This window comes from Oncorhynchus tshawytscha, linkage group LG22, assembly GCF_018296145.1.
Source record: "Oncorhynchus tshawytscha isolate Ot180627B linkage group LG22, Otsh_v2.0, whole genome shotgun sequence".
Taxonomy (NCBI): Eukaryota; Metazoa; Chordata; class Actinopteri; order Salmoniformes; family Salmonidae; genus Oncorhynchus; species Oncorhynchus tshawytscha.
In genome coordinates, this window is record NC_056450.1 from 30,366,856 (window position 1) to 30,388,267 (window position 21,412).

The 21,412-nt window shown below is 42.7% G+C and overlaps 1 protein-coding gene across 2 annotated transcripts in view; it reads left to right on the forward strand.

Moving 5' to 3' along the window:
• The first annotated feature begins 211 nt into the window (after window positions 1–211).
• LOC112223411 overlaps window positions 212–21,412 on the forward strand; it is a 98,215-nt gene continuing 77,014 nt past the window's right edge. For both annotated transcript variants that reach the window (XM_042304064.1, XM_024386416.2), the window contains exon 1: window positions 212–539. The gene's annotated coding sequence lies outside the window, so the exon portion shown is untranslated. The remainder of the gene's footprint in view (window positions 540–21,412) is intronic.

Sequence of the window (21,412 nt, forward strand, 5' to 3'; positions counted from 1 at the left end):
ATTATGAATTATTTATATTTAGATCATTATCATCTCGCAAGAAATACTGTGCGTGTCCCCATATCCTCAATATTATTTATTTAGACCTCTTTTTATTATTTCTTAGGCTGTCCATTGGGGGGAGCTATGTGGAGGAGGTCGCGTCAGGGAATGGGTAGGGCGCCTGCCTCCTACCTCCTGCCTCCATCACATGGTCCAGAGCAATCGCGAGCACAGATGGACAGGAAAGGAAACCGAGAGATGAGCCCCTGGTAGCGCGAGAAGCATCTTCTAAAATAGAAACAGAAGCCGCTACTTCTGCTCCAGAAACGGAAAACTACAGTTTTGCACAGTGCTATGCTGATTTCACGTTTTATATCGCAGAAAATTGAGGGATGGTTGTGAGTGAGTGAGGAGGGCGGATCTTTGCAGAGAATGCTTGCAAAAGCCAAGGCGTGCGCTGTCCCAAGAGAACTCATTTGAAGAGCTTCCAGAGAGAGAGAGAGAGAGAGACCGGAATGCCGGGCAACATCGCTCCTCCGGTTCACCTGCGAGGCTGAGTGAGTATAATTAGGAATAATATTTTACCGGTTGAAAACGGTTTAATTGGTGGTCTACACTTTCATCACTTTTTTGCGTTCTGTCAGTGATGTGACATACCACGTCGAGAGACGCCAGAGGGGCCGTATTTTCCACCTGTCTGATCAATAATTCATACTCAGTAAAGGACTGTAGCCAATGGGTCAGCGATGTGAGGACCTTGTTTATGTCCTTTGGGAATTGCGCGTTGAAGTTCTGAACAGGTGTCGTAGGCTATTTAACAATTTGCAGATTATTTACGAATAGATAGATAGATGCCCCGGTTAGTGGTGATCCTGTCAATTCTGAAGCACACGGTTGGTGTGATGGACAGCAGCGGAGAACGGTGCAGATCAGGATGTTATGATAAAAGTCATGACCCTATCAATCTGTCCGGGTTTGATTCAGCCCATCCCCATTTGTGCACATCTTGATCCTGAAGAGATGATGCTGTGTTTATTAGACAGGGTTGAAGAGGGTGTGGAGGGTGGACTGGGTCTCCCTTTCAGAACAGAGTGGACAAATTCTACATATTTATAGTCATCAACTGGAGGAGAAAATGGATTCCCAGCCATTCACATTCATGCTGTCTCAGTGTGTGTGTGTGTGTGTGTGTATGTGTGTGTGTGAAGAACCTGCTTAGGTTGTGTTATGATATGAATGTTAATAACACTATATACACTGTTAAAATGCAGTGTTTTGTAACACAAACTAGTGGCAACTGCACTGACACCAACTTTAAAGAGAGGAAACCTGGAGTTTTGAAGCACGTGTGTGTAAGGGGTTATGAGACAGATTTAAGGTGCACTGAAACATTCAACCTAAGGTGTTCTGAGGCATGACATGGTGTATTGTAACACCACTTAATCAAGAGTTGTGTAACACCTTGCAAGAGGAAAAGGTTGAAAACACTATTATGGTGAGTCCTGTTTTGTGCATAATTAGATACCTTCTCTTTTGGTGTTGTTTCTTCTCTCGCTAAAACTCCTAAACACTACAGTCTAAGAATAAAGGTGCCATGTAGAACCTGATGAAGGAAAAGGGAAACCACACACTGCTCTTGATAGTATCACTGATCTAAATAAGAATCCTGTGTAGTGCCTAATTAGATCCCTTCTTTTGGAGTTTAAATACTGTATAGATCCCTTCTTCTGGAGTTTAAATACTGTATAGATCCCTTCTAGAGTTTAAATACTGTATAGATCCCTTCTAGAGTTTAAATACTGTATAGATCCCTTCTTCTAGAGTTTAAATACTGTATAGATCCCTTCTTCTAGAGTTTAAATACTGTATAGATCCCTTCTTCTGGAGTTTAAATTATGATTTTTCAACGACGATACCGATTATTGAACACTTATTTTAACTTAATATAATACATAAATAAAATCAATTTAGCCTCAAGTAAATAATGAAACATATTCAATTTGGTTTAAATAATGCAAAAACAAAGTGTTGGAGAAAAAAGTAAAAGTGCAATATGTGCTATGTAAGAAAGCTAACGTTTCAGTTCCTTGCTCAGAACATGAGAACATATGAAAGCTGGTGGTTCCTTTTAACATGAGTCTTCAATATTCCCAGGTAAGAAGTTTTAGGTTGTACTTATTATAGGAATTATAGGACTATTTCCCTCTATACCATTTCTATTTCATTAACCTTTGACTATTGGATGTTCTTATAGGCACTTTAGTATTGCCAGTGTAACAGTATAGCTTCCGTTCCTCTCATCGCTCCTCCCTGGGCTCGAACCAGCAACACAACAACAACAGCCACCATCGAAGCAGCGTTACCCATGCAGAGCAAGGGAAACAACCACTGCAAGGCTCAGAGCGAGTGACGTTTCAAACGCTATTAGCGCGCGCTAACTAGCTAGCCATTTCACTTCGGTTACACCAGCCTCATCTTGGGAGTTGATAGGCTTGAAGACATAAACAGTGCAATGCTTGATGCACAACGAAGAGCTGCTGGCAAAACACACGAAAGTGCTGTTTGAATGAATGTTTACGCGTCTGTTTCTGCCTACCACCGCTCAGTCAGATACTTAGATACTTGTATGCTCAGTCAGATTATATGCAACGCAGGACACGCTAGATAATATCTAGTAATATCATCAACCATGTGTAGTTAACTAGTGATTATGATTGATTGTTTTTTACAAGATAAGTTTAATGCTAGCTAGCAACTTACCTTGGCTTACTGCTTTCGTGTAACAGGCAGTCTCCTTGTGGAGTGCAATGAGAGAGAGGCAGGTCGTTATTGTGTTGGACTAGTTATCTGTGACGTTGCAAGATTGGATCCCCCGAGCTGACAAGGTGAAAATCTGTCGTTCTGCCCCTGAACAAGGCAGTTAACCCACCGTTCCTAGGCCGTCATTGAAAATAAGAATGTGTTTCTAACTGACTTTCCTAGTTAAATATAGTTATAAAAAATAAAACAAATCGGCGCCCAAAAATACCGATTTCCGATTGTTATGAAAACTTGAAAACGGCCCTAATTAATAGGCCATTCCGATTAATCGGTCGACCTCTAGTTTAAATACTGTAAATGGGAATCCCTCTTTTTGTATATTCCCTGCTCCTATATGGTGTGCTGATAAACTTCTCATTGGTAACTTTAAATGGTCAAATGTACACTTATGCTATAACAAAGGATGTGAGAAAATATTTTTTTAAATTAATACCGTAAAATAACTACAACATTTCTTTATCAAGACATGATTTTTAAGTTTCAAGGGCTTTATCTTTTCTTTGCAAATTATCAAATGACAACAAAACATTAACAGGTCTTTCACATTTTTATACTGATGAAGACACTTCAAAGATCTGTAAGGTCTTTATCATATTTAGGGCTGTGGCGGTCATGAAATATTGTCAGCCGGTTATTTTCATGCAAAAGACTGCTGGTCTCATGCTAATTGGCCGTTATTTAATATAAACATGTTGAGCATCTCCAGGCCTCCACACATATAAACTGCTGATGCTGATGCGTGGAACATCTACATTAAAAAGTACAAAAAAGAAATGTAATTAATATACACCATCAAAATAAATCCATTATATCTTTTAGTCAGGTCTAAAGAAACATTATGATATGACGAAATGTAATGAAGAAGAACAGAATATGAGTTGGCCTACTGTATGTTAGTTATATGGCTATGCTCCATGTCATAGTGTTACGTCTGTCGTTGAATGAGTGAGACCAAAGCGCAGCGTGGAAAGTGTTCATCTTACTTTATTAAATGAACCACAAAATATAAACGAACGTAAAGCTCTGTAGCGCTAAACAGCAACTATGCAAAGACAAGATCCCACAAACTAGTGTGGAAAACAGGCTGCCTAAGTATGATTCCCAATCAGAGACAACGATAGACAGCTGCCTCTGATTGGGAACCCTACCGGCCAACAAAGAAATAGAAAACTAGAATGCCCACCCAAATAACACCCTGACCTAACCAAATAGAGAAATAAAAAGGCTCTCTAAGGTCAGGGCGTGACACATATAGTCCTGTGCCATTATTTAATTTTATAGTAAGAAGAATATAATTTAACCAGCGAGTGCGCATGTGAAGTGGCTATGTTGAGCGTAAAAGTTATTATTTTAAACAAGTCCTATATGCTAGATTTAGTTATTTGTCAACCTTAGTTGTGAATGATACAAACCTTAGAATGTCTTAGAAATCAGAACAGACATGGGCTGCATGAAGAGACCATAGGGTATTGATGATTTGAGAAAGTAGCAAAAATACTTGCTCTGTTCCTTGCCTCAGGCTGCGCAGCTGTTCTCTCATCAAGTGATCATATTTTCACCCATCAGACTATTCTCAATGTAATCTTGTCTTCAGTGGGTGTTTTTTATAAAATATATGTGTGGTTGAATGTATTCTGCCACTGTGACTTCTTATTGTCTCGGCCTTTAGGCCTATATATCACCGTTGCAAACATATTAATTAACAGGTTATTGAGCAAACAACGCAACTATCACATCACATCACATCACACATCACATAATGTGGCTTTTTGGCTTCCCCAGTGATTTTACGCACGCACCGCTACTGCTTGCCTTTACTAGTATGTACAATTTGTTTCGATTTAGAATGTCCCATTATCAAATGGGCAGGGGACAAAGGACATGTCATCTGTATGTACTCGAATAGTAAATGGAGGCCGCGTGCTTTCCCGCCAGTCAGTTTTGTAGGCGACTTCGGTTTTATAGCGGAGCATGTGCTTAATATTAGCAGCTGAGAAATAAATATAAGAACCCTTGTTTCACTCCACGCATCAACCACTGTTTGAGGAGCATTTTTTCGCTGCAGGACAGGGGATATTCCGCCCAAACTCTGTATGCCATGGGCTCTCCAACCTTGATCCTGCAGCTAGCAAGTGCTTAATTTGGAAAACCAAGTGAAATCCGTTCGGGAACATCGATAGTAACATGTTTTCACAACTAAACAAATTTCACTAAACTGTTGACAGCCCGTCTGCGCGCTTGAGAAAGGAATACAGGAGTGAGGAGATGGAAACGCATGGTGGTGAGATATGCTGTATAGCTAAAGGTAATGTTACTAGGCTAATCAAAATCAAATACAAATTCACTAATTGTAGGCCAACTGTAAGCCGCCCTGCACAATCAATGAACCAGCAGCATTGCCTAGGGCTATACATTCTCTCCCAGACTCATGGATAGACATTTTGGAGCGTAAGGTAACCAGTTCATCCAGTAAGCATAATAATACAGTCCACACTCACAGACTATACCAACTATGTATCAAATACATTTTAAATCAGTTATGTTTGATGTTTTTTTTCATGCATAATATGTGGTAGGATTCGTATTGTATAACGACACAATCAACATTTTAATTATGTTTTCTTTGGTGGGGGGCTTGGGCTCATAAGCCTATGCATATGCATAAGCGCTAATATGCATATGGGGGAATTGAAATTAATCATCACCTTAGAAAGCACTGTCCATTTCGTTGTATTAGGCTTTGAAACAACAAACATATTTTACACTGTTTCAACTCGCTGTTGAAGCTCTTTCTTCAAATGTATCATCACAGTGAGGTGAGTTTTAAAAGTATGATAGGCTGTTTTCTTGATAAGTGTTGGATGTGATTTTTGCTCTGACCTCGAGCCTGCCTGACCACTCTGCCTGCTCTGACCTCGGGCCTGCCTGACCACTCTGCCTGCTCTGACCTCGAGCCTGCCTGACCACTCTGCCTGCTCTGACCTCGGGCCTGCCTGACCACTCTGCCTGCTCTGACCTCGAGCCTGCCTGACCACTCTGCCTGCTCTGACCTCGAGCCTGCCTGACCACTCTGCCTGCTCTGACCTCGAGCCTGCCTGACCACTCTGCCTGCTCTGACCTCGAGCCTGCCTGACCACTCTGCCTGCTCTGACCTCGAGCCTGCCTGACCACTCTGCCTGCTCTGACCTCGAGCCTGCCTGACCACTCTGCCTGCTCTGACCTCGAGCCTGCCTGACCACTCTGCCTGCTCTGACCTCGAGCCTGCCTGATCACTCTGCCTGCTCTGACCTCGAGCCTGCCTGACCACTCTGCCTGCTCTGACCTCGAGCCTGCCTGCCACTCTGCCTGCTCTGACCTCGAGCCTGCCTGATCACTCTGCCTGCTCTGACCTCGAGCCTGCCTGACCACTCTGCCTGCTCTGACCTCGAGCCTGCCTGATCACTCTGCCTGCTCTGACCTCGAGCCTGCCTGACCACTCTGCCTGCTCTGACCTCGAGCCTGCCTGATCACTCTGCCTGCTCTGACCTCGAGCCTGCCTGACCACTCTGCCTGCTCTGACCTCGAGCCTGCCTGACCACTCTGCCTGCTCTGACCTCGAGCCTGCCTGACCACTCTGCCTGCTCTGACCTCGAGCCTGCCTGATCACTCTGCCTGCTCTGACCTCGAGCCTGCCTGACCACTCTGCCTGCTCTGACCTCGAGCCTGCCTGATCACTCTGCCTGCTCTGACCTCGAGCCTGCCTGACCACTCTGCCTGCTCTGACCTCGAGCCTGCCTGACCACTCTGCCTGCTCTGACCTCGAGCCTGCCTGATCACTCTGCCTGCTCTGACCTCGAGCCTGCCTGACCACTCTGCCTGCTCTGACCTCGAGCCTGCCTGATCACTCTGCCTGCTCTGACCTCGAGCCTGCCTGACCACTCTGCCTGCTCTGACCTCGAGCCTGCCTGACCACTCTGCCTGCTCTGACCTCGAGCCTGCCTGATCACTCTGCCTGCTCTGACCTCGAGCCTGCCTGACCACTCTGCCTGCTCTGACCTCGAGCCTGCCTGACCTCTCTGCCTGTCCTGACCTCGAGCCTGCCTGACCACTCTGCCTGCTCTGACCTCGAGCCTGCCTGACCTCTCTGCCTGTCCTGACCTCGAGCCTGCCTGACCACTCTGCCTGCTCTGACCTCGAGCCTGCCTGACCTCTCTGCCTGTCCTGACCTCGAGCCTGCCTGACCACTCTGCCTGCTCTGACCTCGAGCCTGCCTGACCTCTCTGCCTGTCCTGACCTCGAGCCTGCCTATCCCCTTGTACCGTTTGGACTCGGACCTGTTCACTGAACCCCTGCCTGTTGTGACCTCAAGCCTATCTATCCACTGGTACTGTTTGGACTCTGACCTGGTTTATGAACTCTTGCCAGTCCCCGACCTCCCTTTTGCCTACCCCTTTTAATGTCTGCATTTGGGTCTCTACCTTGTGCCCTTACAGTTATAGTCTTGATACAGTGCATTCGGAAAGTATTCAGACCCCTTGACTTTTTCCACATTTTAAGTTACAGCCTTGGATTGTATTTTTCCCCCCTTATCAATCTACACAATACCCCATAACAACAAAGCAAAAACTGTTTATTTTTGCAAATGTATGTGTGTGTGTGTGTGTGTATATATATTTTAAAAAATGAAATATTACATTTACATACAGTAAGTATTCAGACCCTTTACTCAGTACTTTGGTTGAAGAGCCTTTGGCAGCTATTACAGCCTCAAATCTTCTTGGGTATGACGCTACAAGCTTGGCACACCTGTATTTGGGGAGTTTCTCCCATTCTTCTCAGCAGATCCTCTCAAGTTCTGTCAGGTTGGATGGGGAGCATCGCTGCACAGCTATTTTCAGGTCTATCCAGAGATGTTCGATCAGGTTCTAGTCTGGACTCGAGCTGGGCCACTCAAAGACATTCAGAGACTTGTCCTATAGCCACTCCTGCATTGTCTTGGCTGTGTGCTTAGGATCATTGTCCTGTTGGTAGGTGATCCTCGCCCCAGTCTGAGGTCCTGAGCTCTCTGTAGAAGTTTTTTTTAATCAAGGATCTCCCTGTACTTTGCTCCGTTCATCTTTCCCTCAATCCTGACTAGTCTCCCAGTCCCCGCCGCTGCAAAAAATATCCACAGCATGATGCTGCCACCACCATGCTTTACTGTAGGGATGGTGCCAGGTTTCCTCCAGACGTGGCACTTGGCATTCAGGCGAAATAATTAAATCTTGGTTTCATCAGGCAAGAGAATCTTGTTCTCATGGTTTGAGAGTCCTTTAGGGGCCTTTTGGCAGACTCCAAGTGGCTGTCATGTGCCTTTTACTGAGTAGTGGCTTCTGTCTGGCCACTCTATCATAAAAGCTGTATTGGTGGAGTACTGCAGAGATGTTTGTCCTTCTGGAAGGTTCTCCCATCTCCACAGAGGAACTCTGGAGTTCTGTCAGTGACCATCTGGTTCTTAGTCAACTCCCTGACTAAGGCCCTCCTCCCCCGATTGCTCAGTTTGTCTGGGTGGCCAGCTCTAGGAAGAGTGTTGGTGGTTCCAAACTTCTTCCATTTAAGAATGATGGTGGCTACTGTGTTCTTAGGGGCCTTCAATGCTGCAGAAATGTTTTGGTACCCTTCCCCAGATCTGTGCCTCGACACAATCCTGTATCGGAGCTCTATGGACAATTCCTTCGACCTCGTGGCTTGGTTTTTGCTCTGACATGCACTGTCAACTGTGGGACCTTAAATAGACAGGTGTGTGCCTTTCCAAATCATGTCCAATAAATTGAATTTACCACAGGTGGAATCCAATGAAGTTGTAGGAACATCTCAAGGATGATATTTGGAAACAGGATGCACCTGAGTTCAATTTCGAGTCTCATAGCAAAGTGTCTGAATACTTACATGTAAATAAGGTATCTGTTTTTTATTTTTAATACATTTGCAAAAAAATCTATAAGCCTGTTTAGGCTTTGTCATTATTGGGTATTGTGTGTAGATGAGGGGAAAAAAACTATTGAATACATTTTAGAATAAGGCTCTAATGTATACTTTCGGCCCGTCATTGGACACTGTGCTATCTAACCTCCAAACAAGCTTCAATGCCATACAACACTCCTTCCGTGGCCTCCAACTGCTCTTAAACGCTAGTAAAACCAAATGCATGCTTTTCAACCGATCGCTGCCTGCACCCGCATGCCCGACTAGCATCACCACCCTGGATGGTTCCGACCTTGAATATGTGGACATCTATAAGTACCTAGGTGTCTGGCTAGACTGCAAACTCTCCTTCCAGACTCATATCAAACATCTCCAATCGAAAATCAAATCAAGAGTCGGCTTTCTATTCCGCAACAAAGCCTCCTTCACTCACGCCGCCAAGCTTACCCTAGTAAAACTGACTATCCTTCCGATCCTCGACTTCGGCGATGTCATCTACAAAATGGCTTCCAACACTCTACTCAGCAAACTGGATGCAGTCTATCACAGTGCCATCCATTTTGTCACTAAAGCACCTTATACCACCCACCACTGCGACCTGTATGCTCTGGTCGGCTGGCCCTCGTTACATATTCGTCGCCAGACCCACTGGCTCCAGGTCATCTACAAGTCCATGCTAGGTAAAGCTCTGCCTTATCTCAGCTCACTGGTCACGATGGCAACACCCATCCGTAGCACGCGCTCCAGCAGGTGCATCTCACTGATCATCCCTAAAGCCAACACCTCATTTGGCCGCCTTTCGTTCCAGTACTCTGCTGCCTGTGACTGGAACGAATTGCAAAAATCGCTGAAGTTGGAGACTTTTATCTCCCTCACCAACTTCAAACATCAGCTATCTGAGCAGCTAACCAATTGCTGCTGTACATAGTCTATTGGTAAATAGCCCACCCATTTTCACCTACCTCATCCCCATACTGTTTTTATTTATTTACTTGCTCTTTTGCACACCAATATCTCTACCTGTACATGACCATCTGATCATTTATCACTCCAGTGTTAATCTGCAAAATTGTAATTATTCGCCTACCTCCTCATGCCTTTTGCACACATTGTATATAGACTCCCCCCTTTGTTTTCTACTGTGTTATTGACTTGTTAATTGTTTATTCCATGTGTAACTCTGTGTTGTCTGCTCACACTGCTATGCTTTATCTTGGCCAGGTCGCAGTTGCAAATGAGAACTTGTTCTCAACTGGCCTACCTGGTTAAATAAAGGTGAAATAAAAAAAAATAAAAAAAATGTAACAAAATTGAGAAAAAGTCAAGGGGTCTAAATATTTTCATTTGCACTGTGTATACAGTACGAGTCAAAAGTTTGGACACACCTACTCATTCAAGGGTTTTTCTTTATTTTTACTATTTTCTACATTGTAGAATAATAGTGAAGACAATAAAACTGTGAAATAACACTTATGGAATCATATAGTAATCAAAAAAGTGTTAAACAAGTCAAAGTATATTTTACTTTTGAGATTCTTCAAAGTAGCCACGCTTTGCCTTGATGACAGCTTTGCACACTTTGCATTCTCTCAACTAGCTTCATGAGGCAGTCACCTGGAATGCATTTCAATTAACAGGTGTGCCTAGTTAAAAGTTAATTTGTGGAATTTCTTTCCTTTTTAATGTGTTTTAGCCAATAAGTTGTGTTGTGACAAGGTAGGGGTGGTATACAGAAGATAGCCCTATTTGGTAAAAGACTAAGTCCATATTATTGCAAGAACAGCTCAAATAAGCAAAGAGAAACGACAGACCCTCATAACTTTCAGACATGATGGTCAGTCAATCCGGAACATTTCAAAAACTTCTAAAGTTTCTTAAAGTGCAGTCACAAAAACCATCAAGCGCTGGGATGAAACTGGCTCTCACGAGGGCGGCCACAGGAAAGGAAGACCCACAGTTACCTCTGCTGCAGAGGATAAGTTCATTAGAGTTACCAGCCTCAGAAATTGCTGCCCAAATCAATTCTACACAGAGTTCAAGTGACAGACACATGTCAACATCAACTGTTCAGAGGAGACTGCGTGAATCAGGCCTTCATGGTGGAATTCCTGCAAAGAAACCACAACTAAACGACACTAATAATAAGAAGAGACTTGCTTGGGCCAAGAAACACGAGAAATGAAATGTGAGATTTTTGGTTCCAACCGCTGTGTCTTTGTGAGATGCAGAGTATGTGAACGGATGGTCTCCTCATATATGGTTCCCACTGTGAAGCATGGAGGAGGAGGTGTGATGGTGTGGGGGTGCTTTGCTGGTGACACTGTCTGTGATTTATTTAGAATTCAAGGCACACTTAACCAGCATGGCTACCACAGCATTCTGCAGCGATACGCCATCCCATCTGATTTGCGCTTGTCCTGTTTTTTAACAGGACAATGACCCAACACACATCCAGGCTGTGTAAGGGCTATTTGACCAATAAGGAGAGTGATGGAGTGCTGCATCAGATGACCTGAACCCAATTGGGATGGTTTGGGATGAGTTGGACAGCAGAGTGACAGGAAAACAGCCAACAGGTGCTCAGCATATGTGGGAACTCCTTCAAGACTGTTGGAAAAGCATTGAAGGTGAAGCTGGTTGAGAGTATACCAAGAGTGTGATTGAGAGTATGCCAAGAATCTCAAATCTAAAATATATTTAGATTTGTTTTACACTTTTTTGTTTACTACATGATTCCATATGTGTTATTTCATAGTTTTGATGTCTTCACTATTGTTCTACAATGTAGAAAATAGTAAAAATAGTAGGTAGGTTTGTCCAAACTTTTGACTGTGTATATTTTTCTGCAGGGAGACAGAAATAGCAAATAATAGCAAGCCATAAAGATAGTACATGAATGCATAATTCAGTTATTAACTGCCTTAATATTAATAAATTGCAATAGAAATATACATTTTTTAAACATATCAATAGCAATATGCATATACAGAGCCTTCAGAAAAGGTTTTCTTTTGCACATTTATTGAAAATGAAATACAGAAATATAACATGAATTTAAGTATTCACACCCCTGAGTCAATACTTTATAGAAGCACTTTTAGCTGCATTTACAGCTTTGAGTCGTCCTGGGGATGTCTATCAGCTTTGAGTCGTCCTGGGGATGTCTATCAGCTTTGAGTCGTCCTGGGGATGTCTGTATCAGCTTTGAGTCGTCCTGGGGATGTCTGTATCAGCTTTGAGTCGTCCTGGGGATGTCTGTATCAGCTTTGAGTCGTCCTGGGGATGTCTGTATCAGCTTTGAGTCATCCTGGGGATGTCTGTATCAGCTTTGAGTCGTCCTGGGGATGTCTGTATCAGCTTTGAGTCATCCTGGGGATGTCTGTATCAGCTTTGAGTCGTCCTGGGGATGTCTGTATCAGCTTTGTGAATTTGGATTTGGGGATTTTCTCCCAATCTTCCTTGCAGATTTCCTCAAGCTCAGTTAAGTTAGATGATGAACAGCAGTCTTCAAGTCTTACCAGAGATTTTCAATGGGATTCAAGTCTGAGCTTTGGCTGGGCCACTCAAGGACTTTCATCTTCTTGTTCTGAAGCCATTCCAGCATGGCTTTGGCTGTATGCTTGGGGTCATTGTCCCGTTGGTATGTAAATCCTCGCCTCCCCAGTCAAAGATCATTTGTACTTTGAAGCAGGTTCTCAAGAATTTGCCTGTATTTGGCTCCATTCATTATTCCCTCTATTAGTCTCCCAATCTCTGCCACTAAAAAGCATCCCCATAGCATGATGGTCATGCTTCATGGTAGGGATGGTGGTAGACGACTGATGAGCTGCGTCTGGTTTTCTCCAGACATACTGCTTTGCATTCAGGCCAATTAGTCACATTTTTGACTCATCAGACAACAGGATATTTTTGTCAAATGCTCTCATTCTTTCAAAGCCATTTTTGAGAATTCTAGGTGTGCTGTCATGTGCCTTTTTCTCAGGAGTGGTTTCCGTCTGGCCACTCCCATAAAGCCCAGATTGGTGAAGTGCTGTTGAGACGGTTGTCCTTCTGGCAGGTTCTCCCATCTCAGCCAAGGAACTCTGTTGATCTGTCAGAGTGGTAATCAAGTTCTTGGTCACCTCCCTGACCGAGGTCCTTCTTGTCCGGTTGCTCACTTTGGTAGGAGGGCCAGCTCTAGGCAGAGTCTGGGTAGTTTCACATTTTTTACATTTCCTAATGATGGAGACCACTGAGTTTTTGGAAACTTTCATCACTCTAGAAATAGTTTTACACCCTTCCCCAGATATATCACAATTCTATCTCAGCAGACTTCATGGTCTAGTTTCTACTCAGTTTGGAGTGTCATAGCAAAGGGTCTGAATACTTATGTATTTCATTTTCAAAAAATGTGCAGCAATTTCTAAAAACATGTTTTCACTTTGTCATTATGGGTTATTGTGTATAGATGGATGAGACTTATTTAATACATTTTGAATTCAGGCTGTAACACAACAACATGTGGAATAAGTCAAGGGGTATGAATAGTTGGATGCAATAAAACATGTGGCGTGGTAAGCCAGAGCTAAAGCAGGCTAAATTAGCAGTGGCTATTTAGTGTAGCATATAGCATGTGGTGGAGCTTTGAACAATATATAAAGCTAGTAGGCAAATAAACCAGCAGTATTAACAAAAAAATATGCCTTAATTTGCATAAAAGCATAAAGACATGCCTTAATTTGCATGAATAAACAAGTGTGTGAAAGGTGCCAACAATGACATTGTCAATTAACAACTACATGTAGCATTGAGAAAACTGATCAATGCACCAAGCATAACCATACAGCGACCATTAGCAGCCGAAATGCTACGCAAAACAAATGTTCATGTTGAGTGAATTCCTTTTCTGTTTGCTTCTTCAATGTAATAACATTTCATAGTCATATTGTCATTGATGCATACTTTCTTGGATTGTTTTGGAGAGTTTCACCTGAGCGTTTAGTGTGTTCTCACCTGTCTCCTTCTTCTTCGTTGGTATTATGGCGGTCTGTAAACAAATGTTATAGGTGCATGCCGCCATCAGTATTGGCTGTGTATCAGCCTACTATTCTGTAGTATGAATTCATTACACTTTGAAGAAATTGCCCTAACCAAGTAACCCTGCACCCGTTAAAACCACACCACTATTCCACTACTCTGGCCCCATCTGATTCTACTCCAGGCCAGCAGCCTGGGAAGATGGGACACTGTACCCCTAATTAATCTGTTGCCTTATCCTCAATAATCTTCAACCTGGCATTTCTGCTTTCCGAACTCTGAGTCGTGTTCATAATCTTTCCTATGAAAACTATGAAGTCAATATTTTTTACTATCAGTGTCTTTTGACACGGCACATTTTTTTGTGAGCAAAATGTTTGAACAGGCAGCGAAAGCATGTCAGTATTAGTAGAAGCACCAGTTCTGACTAACTTACTATTGGAGCAGCCATAGTAGCTCTATCAGTCTGCCTAGTAGTTCCACCAATCTGTCTTACAGCCTCTGCATATGATTCATCATGATTGACTGTATATCTCAGGGCCTCTCTCTGTACCTGTCATCCAACAAATGCTGTACTGTGTTCTCCCCCACCAACACTTAGCCTTCACATTGCTTCCACATTCACCATAATCATGTTCCCCTCCACACTTGGCACATATTTTCTTTTCTTTACACTGAGCAGCTACATGTCCCATTCTCTGTCATTTAAAATGGGGATGGGACACATTCTGGGACATTGAAACTAAGGAAATCTACTTTCCACCACAGATCATTCAGGAAATCTGTACTTTTTAGGCAAAACCTCAAACCTCATTAACACTGATAAGCTTTCATTTATTTAACCCTCTTTCCTGTTGATCAACCTTTTGGCCTCAATCACTCTGCCTCCCTTTACATTTTCTATAATATCATCTATGGACATAGCTAGTGGGGCCCCAGAAATGTCTTCCCTCAACTCGGCTTAAGCTCCAGGGACATGGCTTTTGATTTTCTTCTTCTTGAGTTTCCATTATCAGAATCTTCCCCTGCTGAGCATGGCTAGCACAGAATGTTAGCAGTTTAACATTTCTAATGAACTGGGCTAGTTTTACTTCACCTATTTACGTCATTGGTTAATCAGATAGGATGTAAATGCCGCCCTGTGTTCACATCAAACAACATCACAACTTTAAACTCCGACACATCATTATTCTGGTTCCCTCCCTTCACCCTCTAGAAACACTACTGCTTCAAGTAACACGGTCTCTCTTTTTAACCTGTTACTTTCCACTACAGATCATTCAGGTCCTTGACCCTCAGCCTCCTGACCCATCAGAACTATCAACCAAATTGATCTCATTCCAAGGCAGCTGTTGCATCTCCAACCTTCTCTCTGTCTCATCCTTAGTCCTGCAGACTGGCTGAGTGGACTACAGAAGTGTTTTGATAAGCAGGAGACCCGGGTTCACATCTACCTTCTCACATGAAGATGCACTTTATACATGTTTCCTCATGTTACCCCTGCTATAATTTAAATACCCCTAAACATTTAGATTGTGAGATTATAAATTATGTTACAATGGGCCTGGCGACTGTAGCCAATAATTAGTGCCCTAGGAAATGTACTCATTTCCAGTTTTCTTTAAAATCTTAATTCAAATATTGTCTGAAAATCATCAATCAATATTTACGCTATAAATCATTGGCATTTCAAAACCATTTGATTATATGAGAGACACAGTCTGCCAACATATGCTTTTTGTGTTTTGATGCTTCCATTTACATGCACTGAAACACCCACAATGGTATTCACAAGACTCTTAAAAACACCAATATTTACATTGAAGAACCACTTTGGGTGTGTCAGATGACTTGCATTCTGTTTTGAAATCCGTTCAGTGTATCAGAACACTTCTATTGGGTTTACACTCAAACATCCTCCAAACACCAGAGCTCAGCTTAGGCCTGCTGCTTTTCATGGTTTCACTGCAGAATGATGGTGGTTTGAGTCTTTCTATTTTAACATTGTAGATGCAGCCATCTATAGCGTTTTAACGAAGGCTTTGATATTGTGAATATCATCTACATCATCACATTAATACTTTCTTACAGTTTATAATGCTCTATTCCAGCTCTGGCATTAGGAAAAGGCAATAGAACACATCAAATGGTGCTTCAAGTAAAGTGTTTTTCTGTACAGCCGGGGCACAATTCAATTGCGCTGTGAAGCAAACAGAGCTGTTGTCATCAACATTTGCAAACGAAACAAATGTAGTGTTCTTTCCAGACAGGGATGCACATTACACTCTCGATGGTATGTGGGTGTACAGATGCTATGAACTACGCCGATGTAAATCCTCCGTGTCTTACATACATACAAATGCACAAGCAGCAGAGATGTGTCACTGAACGAGCAAACTTACAAACTAGTGGATGTTGTTTGACACCTTAGTTACATCGGTGCCGTGACCTGGATTACACTATTGATGTCTATCTGCTTGTTTGAGGCATGAGGACTCACAGAGACACCTAGACCTGTGTTCAAAGTTCTAATTTGGTCTTGATGTTGCAGACAACCCAGGTTCAATCCCCAGGGTGTTACCCCCACACACATAATGATCTGCACCCATGCACCTGCACACACACACACACACACACACATCTTACAATTTACTGATCTATACTTAGCACTTCTAAGAAGTGCTAAGTGCTAAGAAGTGCTAAGTATAGATCAGTAAATTGTAAGATGTACATTGTAAGATGTACACTTCTAAGAAGTGCTAAGTATAGATCAGTGAATTGTAAGATGTGCATTGTGTGTGTGTGTGTATGTGTGTGTGCAGGTGCATGGGTGCGGATCATTATGTGGGTGGGGGTAACTGACTAAAGTGTCTTGATTCCATAGTGTTTCTAAAGAGGCCTTCTCCAGGCTTGATGTTTCTCCTCCATATGTATTAAAGATAAAGCCTGTCTCTCTCCTGCAGGTGATGGCTGAACACTTCTAGGCAGAACAGGAGTCCCCTCTACGGGGTGACAGAACAGTCAGCCAGCCCTCACTGGGCCTGAGAACAATTCCTGTTTAACCCATTGCCAGCCCACTGTAGAACATCTCCCCTAGTTTGGATTGGCAAGTGAATGTGTGCGTGGTGTATCTGTCTGTGTGCATTTTTCATTTGATTTATTCTTTATTTAACGAGGCGATTCAGTTAAGAACAAATTATTCTTACAATGAAGGCCTACCCCAGCCAAACCCTAAACCCTAACCCGGACGACTCTGGGCAAATTGTGCGCCTCCCTTTGGGACTCCCAATCACGGCCAGTTGTATTTGTATTTATTACAGATCCCCATTGCAGCTACTCTTCAAGCAGCAACTACTCTTCCTGGGGTCCAGCAATTAAGACAGTTTATACAATTTTAAAACATTACAATACATTCACAGATTTCACAACACACTGTGTGCCCTCAGGCCCCTACTCCACCACTACCACATATCTACAGTACTAAATCCATGTGTATGTATAGTGCGTATGTTATCGTATATGTGTGTGTGTGTGGATGCATGTGTCTGTGCTAATGTTTGTGTTGCTTCACAGTCCCCGCTGTTCCATAAGCTTTTTTTAATCTGTTTTTGAAATCTAATTTTCCTGCTTGTGTCAGTTCCTTGATGTGGAATAGAGTTCCATGTAGTCATGGTTCTATGTAGTACTGTGCTCCTCCTATAGTCTGTTCTGGACTTGGGGATTGTGAAGAGACCTCTTGTGGCATGTCTTGTGGGGTATGCATGGGTGTCCGAGCTGTGTGCCAGTAGTTTAGAGAGACAGCTCGGTGCATTCAACATGTAAATACCAATAAGTCAATACTAATAAGTCAATCTCTCCTCTACTTTGAGCCAGGACTGAACAGTAGTCCAGGTGCGACAAAACTAGGGCCTGTAGGACCTGCCTTGTTAATAGTGTTGTTAAGAAGGCAGAGCATTGCTTTATTATGGACAGACTTCTCCCCATCTTAGCTACTACTGCATCAATATGTTTTGACCATGACAGTTTACAATCTAGTGTTACTCCAATCAGTTTAGTCGTCTCAACTTGCTCAATTTTCACATTATTTATTACAAGATTTGTTTGAGGTTTATGGTTTAGTGAGTGTTTTGTTCCAAATAAAATGCTTTTAGTTTTAGAAATATTTAGAGCTAACTTATTCCTTGCCACCCACTCTGAAACTAACTGCAGTTTTTTGTTGAGTGTTGCAGTCATTTCAGTCGCTGTAGTAGCTGACGTGTATAGTGTTGAGTCATCTGCATACATAGAAATACTGGCTTTACTCAAAGTCAGTGGCATGTTATTATAAATTGAAAAAAGCAAGGGGCCTAAACAGCTACCCTGGGGAATTCATGATTTTAACTGGATTATATTTGAGAGGCTTCCATTAAAGAACACCCTCTGTGTTCTGTTAGACAAGTAACTCTTTATCCACATTATAGCAGGAAGTGTAAAGCCATAACACATACGCTTTTCCAGCAGCAGACTATGATCAATAATGTCAAAAGCTGCACTGAAGTCTAACAAGACAGCCCCCACAATCATTTTATCATCAATTTCTTTAAGCCAATGATCAGTCATTTGTGTAAGTGCTGTGCTTGTTGAGTATCCTTTCCTATAAGCATGAAATACTGTCGCCAATTTTATTTTACTGTAAATAGCATTGTATCTCGTCAAACACCATTTTTTTCCAAAACTTTACTCAGTGTTGGTAACAGGCTGATTTGTTGGCTATTTGAGCCAGTAAAGGGGGCTTTACTATTCTTGGGTAGCGGAATGACTTTGGCTTCCCTCCAGGCCTGAGGGCACACGCTCCCTAGTAGGCTTAAATTGAAGATGTTGCAATATTGTCCGCTATTATCCTCAGTAATTTTCCATCCAGATTGTCAGACCCTGGTGGCTTGTCATTGTTGATAGACAACAATATTTTTTTCACCTCTTTCACACTGACTTTATGGAATTCAAAAGTAAAATTCTTGTTTTTCATAATTTGGTCCAATATACTTGGATGTGTAGTGTCACCTTTTGTTGCTGGCATGTCATCCCTAAGTTTGCTTATCTTGCCAATGAAAATGTCATTAAAGTAGTTTGTAATATCAGTGGGATTTGTGATGAATGAGCCATCTGATTCAATGAATGAAGGAGCCGAGTTGGCTTTTTTCCCCAAAATTTCATTTAAGGTGCCCTAAAGCTTTCTACTATCATTCTTTACATAATTTATCTTTGTTTGATAGTGTAGTTTCTTTTTATTTAGTATAGTCACATGATTTCTTAATTTGCAGTACATTTGCCAATCAGTTGGGCTGCCAGACTTAATTACCATACCTTTTACCTCGTCCCTCTCAACCATACAATTATTTAATTCCTCATCAATCCAAGGGGATTTAACAGTTTTTACAGTAATTTTCTTATTGGGTGCGTGTTTATTAGTAACTGGAATAAGTAGTTTCATAAATGTGTCAAGTGCAGTGTCTGGTTGCTCCTCATTACACACCACAGACCAGCAAATATTCTTTACATCATCAACATATGAATCACTACAAAACTTCATGTATGACCTCTTATACACTATAATAGGCCCAGCCATGGGAACTTTGGTTTTCCTAGAAATGGCTATTATTTTGTGATCACTACGTCCTATGGATTTGGATACTGCTTTAAAGCAAATATCTGCAGCATTAGTAAATCAATACAATACATTCCAGTGCTGTTTGTAACTACCCTGGTAGGTTGACTGACAACCTGATCCATGTTGCAGGCACTGGTTACAGTTTGACGTTGTTTCCTGAGTGGGCAGCGTGATGAGAGCCAGTCAATTTTTAAATCACCCAGAAAATATACTTCTCTATTGATATCACATACATTATCAAGCATTTCACACATGTTATCCAGATACTTACTGTTAGCACCTGATGTGCTTATAACAGCTTCCCACAAGAATGGGCTTTAGGTGTGGCAGATGAACCTGTAGCCATATTACTTCAACAGTATTTAACATTAGATCATTTCTAAGCTTTACAGGAATGTGGTTCTGAATATAGACCGCAACACTGCGTCTGTTGGCATTTCTGTATTTTCGGTAGATGTTATAACCATGTATTGCTACCACTGTATTATCAAAGGTATTATCTAAGTGAGTTTCAGAGATAGTCAGAATATGAATGTCATCTGTTACAAGCAATTATTGACTTCATGGACCTTGTTTCTTAGGCTACATATGTTAATATATGGGCTATTTTTAACACTTTTCTGGGTTGCTTGATTATTTTGAAGGCTTTACTGGGAAGATTATCAAATGTAGACTTACTCATGTTATTTACATTGGCGCTGATAGTGCAGGGTGAGCTGCATAAAGTGGTCTTCCTACTTCTGCACACGCCTCAGTGCTAACAGTGTAACTCTGGTTTATAGGGGCTCATGATTACTGCTTACAATAGCTGTAGGATAAACAGATGTATTTGGTGCAATTAGGGGTACATTAATTAAAGTACTTACATTGTGTCTGCCAATGTCCCTAAGATCATGTACATTTGATGCAGCATAATGACGACTCATTGTCAAAATGGTAGGGATTAACTGAGCTGGTATTGGATCATTTACCAGTCATTGTTTCAACGCAGCCTTGAAATGTGTGGACAGAGTCCAGGAGCCAAGAAGATATGGATGGACTCCGTCATTCCTGTAGAGTATCTTCTGTTTCCAGAAGGTGTTAAAGTGACTCCAGCAGAGCTATAGTAGTCTTTTAGCCAGATGTGTAAATCCAGTAGTCAGTCTGCTGAATCTTTCACACCCGCGGCCCAACGATGGTACTGGACCTGAAATTATTAGCCGTTTTTTGGAGTCTTTTAATGCTAAAATAAGTTTTTTAAAATCCATTTTCAAATGTTCCGATCTATCCCTCCCAATCTATCCCTCTATCCCTCCCACATGGACTACGACGGTGTCAGCTCCTGGCATCTGTGGTAGAACAGTCAGAAGCAGCCTTGTTATGTCCTGTACTGTTGTTCCTGGGTAGCACAGGGTTTTTGCCTTGGGGACCGAGATGTTTATGACCAAAAAGCTGCCTATGATGACAGCTGGTGATGTTGAATGGGCCAGTCTCTCAGGCAGCCTCACGGCAGGCAGTCTGATGTGGGTGGGAGCTCCGAGGATCTGAACCTGAGGTAGAAGCCACCAGAGAGAGAGACAGTGCCAAGGACGAAGACGCAGGTACCTCCGGATCCGATGTTGATTGGGAAGCCACCACGAACGAAGGCACCAGAACCTCTGGTTCCAGGGCGGCAAAGCTGTTTCTGGTCTTTGTCAGTTCCGGGCTCAACGTCTCCATGGAGACCCCCGTTGCTGGCGGGTGCCTTCTTCGACTTCCACGGCGAGGGACATACCTCCATGGCTGGTTGTTTGGGTCGAGATCAGCTCCATTCTCCAGGGAAGGCGGAGACCCCTTCGGGGATGGAACCCTGCCTAGCACCGGCCAGCCGGCTGTGGAGAGCCAACACGGCGGCGAAACTTCTACCAGACCAGAGTGGGGTCCGGCTACTGGGGTGGAAGAAAAAGAAAAAGTAGGTGGGCGTGGGTTCCCCAGTAGGTTATGTAGGTTTGCTACTTGCTTGCTAAGAGTAGCTACTTTGCTCCT